Consider the following 8,392-nt stretch of genomic DNA (forward strand, 5'->3'; position numbering starts at 1 on the left):
TTCTCTTTGAGAATTGTCTCCTATTATGATGTCATCCACATAAACTAAGAGTGCTGTGAAGGCTCCTTTTTTATTCCCTTTGGTGAATAAAGAGTAGTCGGATTTGGATTGACTAAAACCAATGGCAGTGAGTGAATTGGAGAATTTCGAAAACTATTGCCTTGATGCTTGTTTAAGTCCATAGATGGACTTATTCAGCTTGCATACCAGTTTCTCCCCCTCAAGCAGCTCTCTGTGAATGTGGTAACCAGGTGGTAAATCCATATAAATTTACACATCAAGATCCCCATGTAAAAAAGCATTATGAACATCCATTTGAGATAAAAACCAGTTTTGAATGGAGGCCAAGGCAAGAAAGACTCGAACTGTGGTGAGCTTGGCCACTGGACTAAAGGTCTCTTGGAAATCAAAACCTTTCCTTTGAGTGTATCCCTTTGCTACAAGCCTTGCTTTGTGTCTTTCAAGTGATCCATTAGATTGGAGCTTGACTTTTAAGACATATTTGCAACCAATTGCAACTTTGTTGGGGGGAAGAGAAGTGACAGTCCAAGTGTTGTTCTCTTCTAAGGCACTGAGTTCAGTGTCTATGGCATCCTGCCAATGCTTGAATTTGACAGCTTCACTATAGGAGGATGGTTCAGAAAATAATGAAAGGGAAGCAGAAAAAGACTAGTGGGATGGGGAGAGATGTTTGTAGGTCAAGTGATGGTGGAGTGGGTGAAGAGTTGAAGAAGATGTGGAGGCTGCTGTTTGACAGTGATATTGGTGGAGATAGGCAGGTTGATGCCTTTCTCTAGTGGATCTTCGAAGGGTTTGGGTGATAGGCAACTCATGTTGTTGGGGTGAAGGAGGAGGTGAATCAAGGGAGGTAAGGGGCTGAGGTGTTTCAAATTGTGAGATGGTTTGTGAGATGTGATTGGGTGGAGGTGAGTCATCTGTTGGGACAGGTTGTGACATGGAAGTGGGTGAGAGTGTGTCATCTGGTAGTGCAGGTGGGAGTACCAGATTTTGAGGAAATGAGAGAGGAGGAGAAAGAATGCAGGTGGGAGATTGGAATGGAAAGACAGATTCATGAAATATGACATTTCTGGAAATGAATGTGGAATGAGTTTCCATGTCATAAAGCTTATAACCCTTGACATTTGTAGGGTATCCCAGAAAAATGCAGGGTTTAGCACGTGGCTCAAACTTAGTTCTGTGGTGCTTGTTGGTGCTAGCATAACTCAAGCATCCAAAGACTCTAAGGTGAGAATATGAAGGTGGTGAGGAAAAGAGTATTTCACAGGGAGATTTATTTTAAAGAAGGGGTGTGGGTATTCTGTTGATGATGTATGCAGCTGTTAGGACTGCATCTCCCCATAATTGAGTGGGTAATGCAGCTTGGAAGAGAAGAGCTTGGGCTACATTTAAGAGGCATTGGTGTTTCCTCTCAACAACACCATTCTGTTGAGGGGTATACACACAAGACTTTTGGTGGACAATGCCATGATCTTTATTAAAGTTTGACATGTCAAATTCAAGACCATTGTCAGTCCTGATTTTCTTTACTTTCTTATTGAATTGAGTGTCTATGAGTTGGAAGAATGATTGTAAAATGGATCTTGTATTTGATTTTAGTTTCATCAGGAAAATCCAAGTCACTCTAGAAAAGTCATCCACAATGGTTAGAAAGTAATGAAAACCTTGAAGTGAGGCTTGAGAATATGGTCCCCATATATCACAGTGTATTAAGTCAAAAGGGAGTGAACTAGATGATACACTTGCAGGAAAAGAAACATGCCTTTGCTTGGCCAAATGGCAGATTTTACACTGAGAATGGTCCTTGGACTTTACATTAGGAATATGAGAATGAATTAAACTCATCCTTTGTGAAGATAAATGTCCTAATCTAAAGTGTCATAGATCAAAATCTTGTTGTGTGGCAGCTTGATTGACTCGAGTTTGATTTGAGAGAGTTGGAGGAGGGTTGATGTTGTTGTCATGAGGACAATGCAGCAGGTAATATAGGCCAGCATGGACTTTAGCAAGTCCAATCGTCATCCATGAAGAGAGGGCCTGAATGAAGCACAAATCATTTGAGAAAAATAGGCATATATTTGGTCTCTGAGTGAGCTTACTGACTGAGATCAAATTGAAAGTAAATGAGGGTACACATAGGACATCAGTCATGATTAATGATTCTGAAAGTTTGATTGTTCCTATGTATGTAACTTGAGCCTTTGTACCATTAGGAAGTTGTACAAAGGCTTGTATGCAAGAAGAGGGTTTGTCAAAAAATGAGGTGGAGCACACCATGTGATCAGTGGCTCCTGTATCCATGATCCATGGTGTGTTATAACCATCAGATTGTTCATTTTGAGGAGGTGAGTTATGTTTGCAGTGATTTATAGAACTGAGCTGATTTAACAAGCAATGTTCATTGTTCATGGGATGGAAGTGTTTAACAGGTAATGAGAGAGTGGTGAGGCAGTGATAATTACCTACTAAGTTTGAGTAGGGTGTGTTTGAAGAGCTGGTTTCAATAGTGTCTGCTTTGGCAGAAGCAGGAGTAGGCAAAATTGGTTTGGTTTGTCCCAAGCTTAGCTGAGGAAATTGAGCATTGACAAGAGCCATGAGATGCTATGCTTGTGCCTGAGAGAGATTCAACTGAGAAGCAGCTGGAGCAGGTGCTTCCTGAGGTGATGAGACAACTTGTGCAGCAACTTGATTTGCAGAATATTATGCAGTAGGATTACTTCCAAATTTAGTTTTTGTAAATTTAAAATTTGGTGGGAATCCTACTAATTTATAGCACTTATCCTTCGTATGTCCAACCTTATCACAGTGGTGACAAATCAAGTCTAATTTTTCCCTTTTCTTGGGAACATTTTGGTAGGCTAAAAGGGCAGATGACTCTGAGATGGGTAGTGCTGTATTTCTAGCCTGCCTTTGTCTTTCTTCTTGCAAAATTAGTGAAAAGGTCTTGTCTAATGAAGGTAAGGGACTTAGTAAAATGATTTGCCCCCTCACAGAATCATAGCTATCATTTAAGCCCATTAAAAACTTAAAAACATATTCTCCTTGTTGGCCTCACCAACAGTTTTTAAGGCATCACAAGTGCACTTTCCACAAGAACAACAAGGAAGTGGTCTATAGCTGTGTAGTTCTTCCCAAATAGCATTAAGTTGTGTGAAGTAATCACTTACAGAGAGGTGCCCTTGAACAATGCTACTGAGCTTGTGCTGGAGGTGATAAATTCGAGTTTCATCAGGTTGAGCAAATCTTTCTTTGAGTTTGTCCCAAACTTGCTTAGCTGGGGTCATGAAAAATACATTAGAAGCAATATCCTTTGGAACAGAATTTAAGATCCAAGCTAATAAAATGTTGTTGCATCTCAACCACAACACATATGAGGGATCTGACAACTCAGGAGTATTGATGGTGCCATCGAGGAAGCCCAGTTTGTTTTTGATTGAAATGGAGAGCAGAAATTACCTGCTCCAAGATATATAATTCAAACCAGTTAATGGGGGTGACACAATGACAGTATTGGCATTGTCACTGTGATGTAGGAAGAATGGACTACTTGGGTCCTCAGCAATGGAAACAGGAGAAGAGGAAGAGGAAGAAGTCATGGCTCAAGAGATTAAATTTATTTGCAGATTTTAAGCAAACACAACAGGACAAATAGCTTGCTCTGATACCATGTTAGAAATGAAATAGGAACAACAAGAATTCGAACTGAGGTTTCAATATAGAGAAAAACTAATTCTCATTTCCTTGAGTTAAAATGATACAAGGTTCTGCTACATATATATACACATCACAGAAGGAGAAAAACAAAAAGATTAGAAGCAAAAATTCCTAAAGTTAACTTTACATTTTCTACTGTTTTACAAGCAATCTACTGCAATCTGTTTCCTTGACATTGCTTTTCATCACTTTATTTGCTTTTGTGTGTAATCAGTGCAGTCTTTAAGGTTGACCTGTCGTGCCATGCTTTCCTTTTGTTATTTTGCTTTTCTGTGCCAGTGCTTTACACTTTTCATCTGCTGCATTGTGCTTTTCATCAACTTGCTTGTTGCATGGTGTTCTCTGCATGCTGTGGTGTACTTGTGCAGTGTCTTCATGCTTATTTTCCTTGCATTCATCTTCTGTTTCGTGAGAAAGGGACTGGACTGGACCGGTCATTCTTTACCCTATTTTTTCAATTTAGTTATATTTATTTACACTACAAGAAAAATGGTTTTTTTTCGGTGACAAGAATAATCAGAAAAAGCATAACATTAGCCGGAAAAGAACATTTTCCGGCTATAAAATGCTTGCTTACCGCATTGTAGCGGCAATTGTTTCGCTCAAACTGCCTATTTCCGGTGAGATTTTGGAATAGTTAGAAATAATAGAGTTTTTGCAACAAAAGAGTTCACCGGTAAAATCCAAAAATCTTGCCAGTAAAAAGTAGATAACCCCGGTTAATTTTCGCTTGAAAAAATTAGCACTTTTCCCAATGACTTTATGCTGCCAGAAAATATTATATCCGACGATCTTTAATGCCAAAAATACTTATTTCCTGCAATATGTGATCGCTAGAAAGATTCATGCAAGTGAAAAAAATTTCGACAAAACCAAAAAAAAAAAGTTCGTAAAACTAGATGGCTCTCTTTTATATTTTGACTTATCAATTGATCGCTCTAAAAGGCACAAAAAGCTGATGATGGGTTTTTTGCTGCTTGGATCAAGATAGTGGAACCATTCAAAGTCATGTTAATAAGTCAAAACATAAATGCCACAATACTAAAAGAGGAGCAAAACAAGACAAGAACAACATTTGTAATTGCATTTACTTTATCTATTTGGGAGACGTGTAATAGCTTAATTTAGTTCAAAAATAAAAGCAGAATAAGTGGAAGAAGCAGGTTCTATAAGGTTCTATTAGTCCACAGAAAATGGATTGGCATTTAATAGAATGATTGAATTTCTGCATTTTACCCTTTCATATTCTTCAAGCCATTTCTCCTCAGTTGCATATCTCCACTTCTCAACCTTGTCCAAAATATCCTTCCTGCTTAGTGCCTGCTCTTTTGCTTTTGCAATTTGATCATCCATGCTTGAAAGAAGATCAGAGAGATCCACATTACCTGTGAAGACATCAAGGCATTTGAGCACAACCACATAGCCATTTTAAAACATTTTCTACCTCAAAAAAACATGTATTCAACATCAAGTACAGTAACAGTATGATGATATAAGACCTTGGATAGGAAACCATATCTTAGTCTAAGAGTAGGAAAGCTGATATGAATCTAAACGATTTCTGCCTCATAGAATCAGAGATTGAAACAACAAAATGCGATCAATAAAGAGTTTTTTAAAAATCTACAAATGCGTGAACAAGTGTATGTAGAAGAAATATATGTATGTCTTCTACTTTCCTCTCTTACAACCAGTTAAGAATGCACAAAAATAATTCCACAAAAATAATCATATCTATATACCTGCACCATTTAGCTCACTAGTAAGTCACATGGTCCATGTCAAGTAATGTGCATCTAAATAGTCACAAGACAAGTAATTTACCTGTCACTAGTAAGTCTCAAGACAAGAACAACATTTGTAATTGCATTTATAAGACTATCGGTTGCTTCCTTGTGAGCAAGCAACCAATAGTCTTTTAGTTTACTGATACTTCTCATTTCTTTATCTCTGCGGTTTAACCGACAGTATTGTTGACCTTTAAAAGCAAGGGTTCCTCAGCCATAAGTTAAAATAAATACAAAATTATCCAACTATGAGCTAGTTCTAGTATGTAAAAATTTGGCATTTCCCAAAATTTCTGACTCAGATATATACAAAATCATACCGGCATGATACAGTAGAACAATTCACTAAAAACACCACCTAGAATAAGATATATCAAACTCAGGAAATAAAAAGATCTCATCCGTGTACTGGAGAAGTAAAGTAGCATTAGTATATTCTTTATGAACTAAAACAAGAATAAGTACTTGATTCAAAATTACACAGAAATTACCTCAACCTCATCACCAGTCACTGTTAGTATTTCCTAGATAAGAGGAATAGCAGTTGCATCTCCACAAAGGTGAATCTCATCAGCAGAGATTCCTAATAGAGCATGAGTAAATGAAAAACCCCTTGTCCTACACCCCAACATCTGTACTTCCATTGAATTCATGAGAGGGGGATAACAACGGTATGCATATAATGATAACAAAACAATCAATCACATGAAGGAATATATGAACTGCATAGCTTACAAAAAGAAATATCAAGTACCCAACTTAGAAAAGAAGTCTATTGCATAAAGAAATACCATAAGCTTGGGAATATAAAACATCGGTAAATACAATCATCCAACAGCTTGGGGTTGTATGAACCAATATCATTTCACCAATAAGTTCCATCTAGGTCTCATATCCAAGCATGTAATTGACCATCATGATATTCGAGGAAAATATCTCAACAGTTTTGGGAAAAAACATTTACATCATTATTCTCAGCTAGAGCCCGAAAATTTTGTACTTTATCATAAAAGGAAAAAATTGATACTTGCTCGATTCAATTCCAACAAAATTGACCACATACAACACGAAAACAACCAAAGAATGAAAACTATTTATCTTTTCTTGTAAATTAATACACACTCAGAGCATTACCATTGGATAATGAACAAACACTATAATCACTACAATAAACACTATAATCCCAACAAGGAAACAAGCAAATCAGACCAATGAAACAAATGAGTGAAAGAGGAAATAAACAAGCACAAGCTCTGCCACATTAACCTAAACCAAACTGAAATTAATAAAAAAAAAAAATCAAATCTAGGGTCCAAATTCTTAGAGCACCTATCCCTTTTGCGTCAAATCTTTAAATCATGAATAAACACAAAAACTAAGTGAGAGCCGATGAATCCAGCTCCACTGGCTGTGGCATGTCTTCCGACAACCCCGATAGCTAGACTGAATCAAAGAGAGAGGAATGATATGTGAGAGAAATAGATAGGGAGACAGAGACTTATCAGAACCATACAAAGAGTGGCTTGGAGGGCGGAGGCGCTGTCTTTTGCGGCGATTTATCTTGCTGGGATAACAATTTTGTCTCAAGAGCTAGTTTTGGTGCTTGACAAATGCTTGTTTCTCAGGGACTAGTCAATTGCGGCCAAAGACTATTATTTGCACCGACTATTAATCGCTGCAAAAAATTCTGCAGCAACAGAACCTTATATCTGGTAGTTTGCGCAGTCGCCAAACCTTTTAGGATTCGCAGAGAGTAAAATTCGCCGCAATAGGTGAGTTGGTGATGTCAATGCCAGCAGCGAGTATAATCGCGGTAAAGGAAAATTATTTTAGGCGATATAGGGCTGCCGCAATTAGACCCATTTATAAAAATGAACATGCACCATCGAATTTTTGATTCCCCGAGTACTAAAATTTTTGTTGAGGCAGTATTTAGTTGCCGCTAAAACCCCTGAAGATACAATTCGTTTCCACATGGTTTGCTATGGGGATATTAAATATGCCGTTATATGTTGGGTATATATGTAATTTGCAACCAAAATGACAGCGTAATACATTCAGTACAATTTGTTTTGCCCGATTTGTCTTCCCAAACTCGTTGCTCTCTCTCATCTCTTCTCTGTGTAATCGTAGCTGCCGCTCCTGCACCGTGACTCTATTGCCACGCCATCGTGTCACCGTCACTGTGAGTCTGATCTCCTCCATCTGATCTCCCTGCTTCTTGCTCTCTCTCTCTCTCTCTCTCTCTCTCTCTCCTTCTCTCTCTCTCTATAACTCTTACTCCAGCCTCTCCCTCTATTTTTGGACTGCCCCACCATCGTCTCGCCGTACCCAGCCCATTACAGTGCGCCACCTCCTTCAGTAAGCTCTCTTGTCCGATAGATTTGCTGTTAAATTTTATATATAAGCATATAATAATTCTACCAGTATATATATATATGCGTAGCTCGTTTAATTCTTATATATAAGCGTATATATAGTTGTATGTTAAACGGTATATATTTTGCTGTTCATTTTTGAACCCACACTTTTCAACTATCCAATTTTGTGCTTGGAACAGATTTTTTCCCCAATCCGAACTACCCACACAATTATTTGTTTCTTATAACTTAGGACAGCACTATTGAACATTAGTCTTGATTTTGGTTCACATTGAAATTACAGAGGTTGAAGGGGTTAACCAACGAATGTGGGTAATGTGGTTAGTTTTTATCAATAAAATGGAGTGAAAAGACCCAAATCCATCTAAATATGTTAGTTTGCCTTTGGGTGCACGAAGAACCATTGTTTGTTGCCAATTTTGAACGTGGCTTGTGATGGTTATATAAAGGGTGAAATAAATTAATTCATGTTTTTTTTTTGTTCTTGATTTT

At 37.8% G+C, this 8,392-nt stretch overlaps 1 long non-coding RNA gene across 2 annotated transcripts; it reads right to left on the bottom strand.

Moving 5' to 3' along the window:
- Positions 1 to 3,764: 3,764 nt before the first annotated feature.
- LOC118348710 lies at positions 3,765 to 7,339 on the bottom strand. Of its 2 annotated transcripts, none has more exons than XR_004801686.1 (3): positions 6,011 to 7,025; positions 4,969 to 5,117; positions 3,765 to 4,178 (listed from the first exon to the last, which is right to left on the bottom strand). It is a non-coding gene; the product is annotated as an uncharacterized LOC118348710 (long non-coding RNA). The 2 variants fall into 2 exon arrangements; XR_004801685.1 differs by lacking the exon at positions 3,765 to 4,178 and adding an exon at positions 7,033 to 7,339 and having other exon boundaries at positions 4,225 to 5,117; positions 6,011 to 6,151.
- Between the last annotated feature and the right edge of the window lie 1,053 nt (positions 7,340 to 8,392).

Source organism: Juglans regia, chromosome 6 (genome assembly GCF_001411555.2).
Source record: "Juglans regia cultivar Chandler chromosome 6, Walnut 2.0, whole genome shotgun sequence".
NCBI classification, from domain to species: Eukaryota; Viridiplantae; Streptophyta; class Magnoliopsida; order Fagales; family Juglandaceae; genus Juglans; species Juglans regia.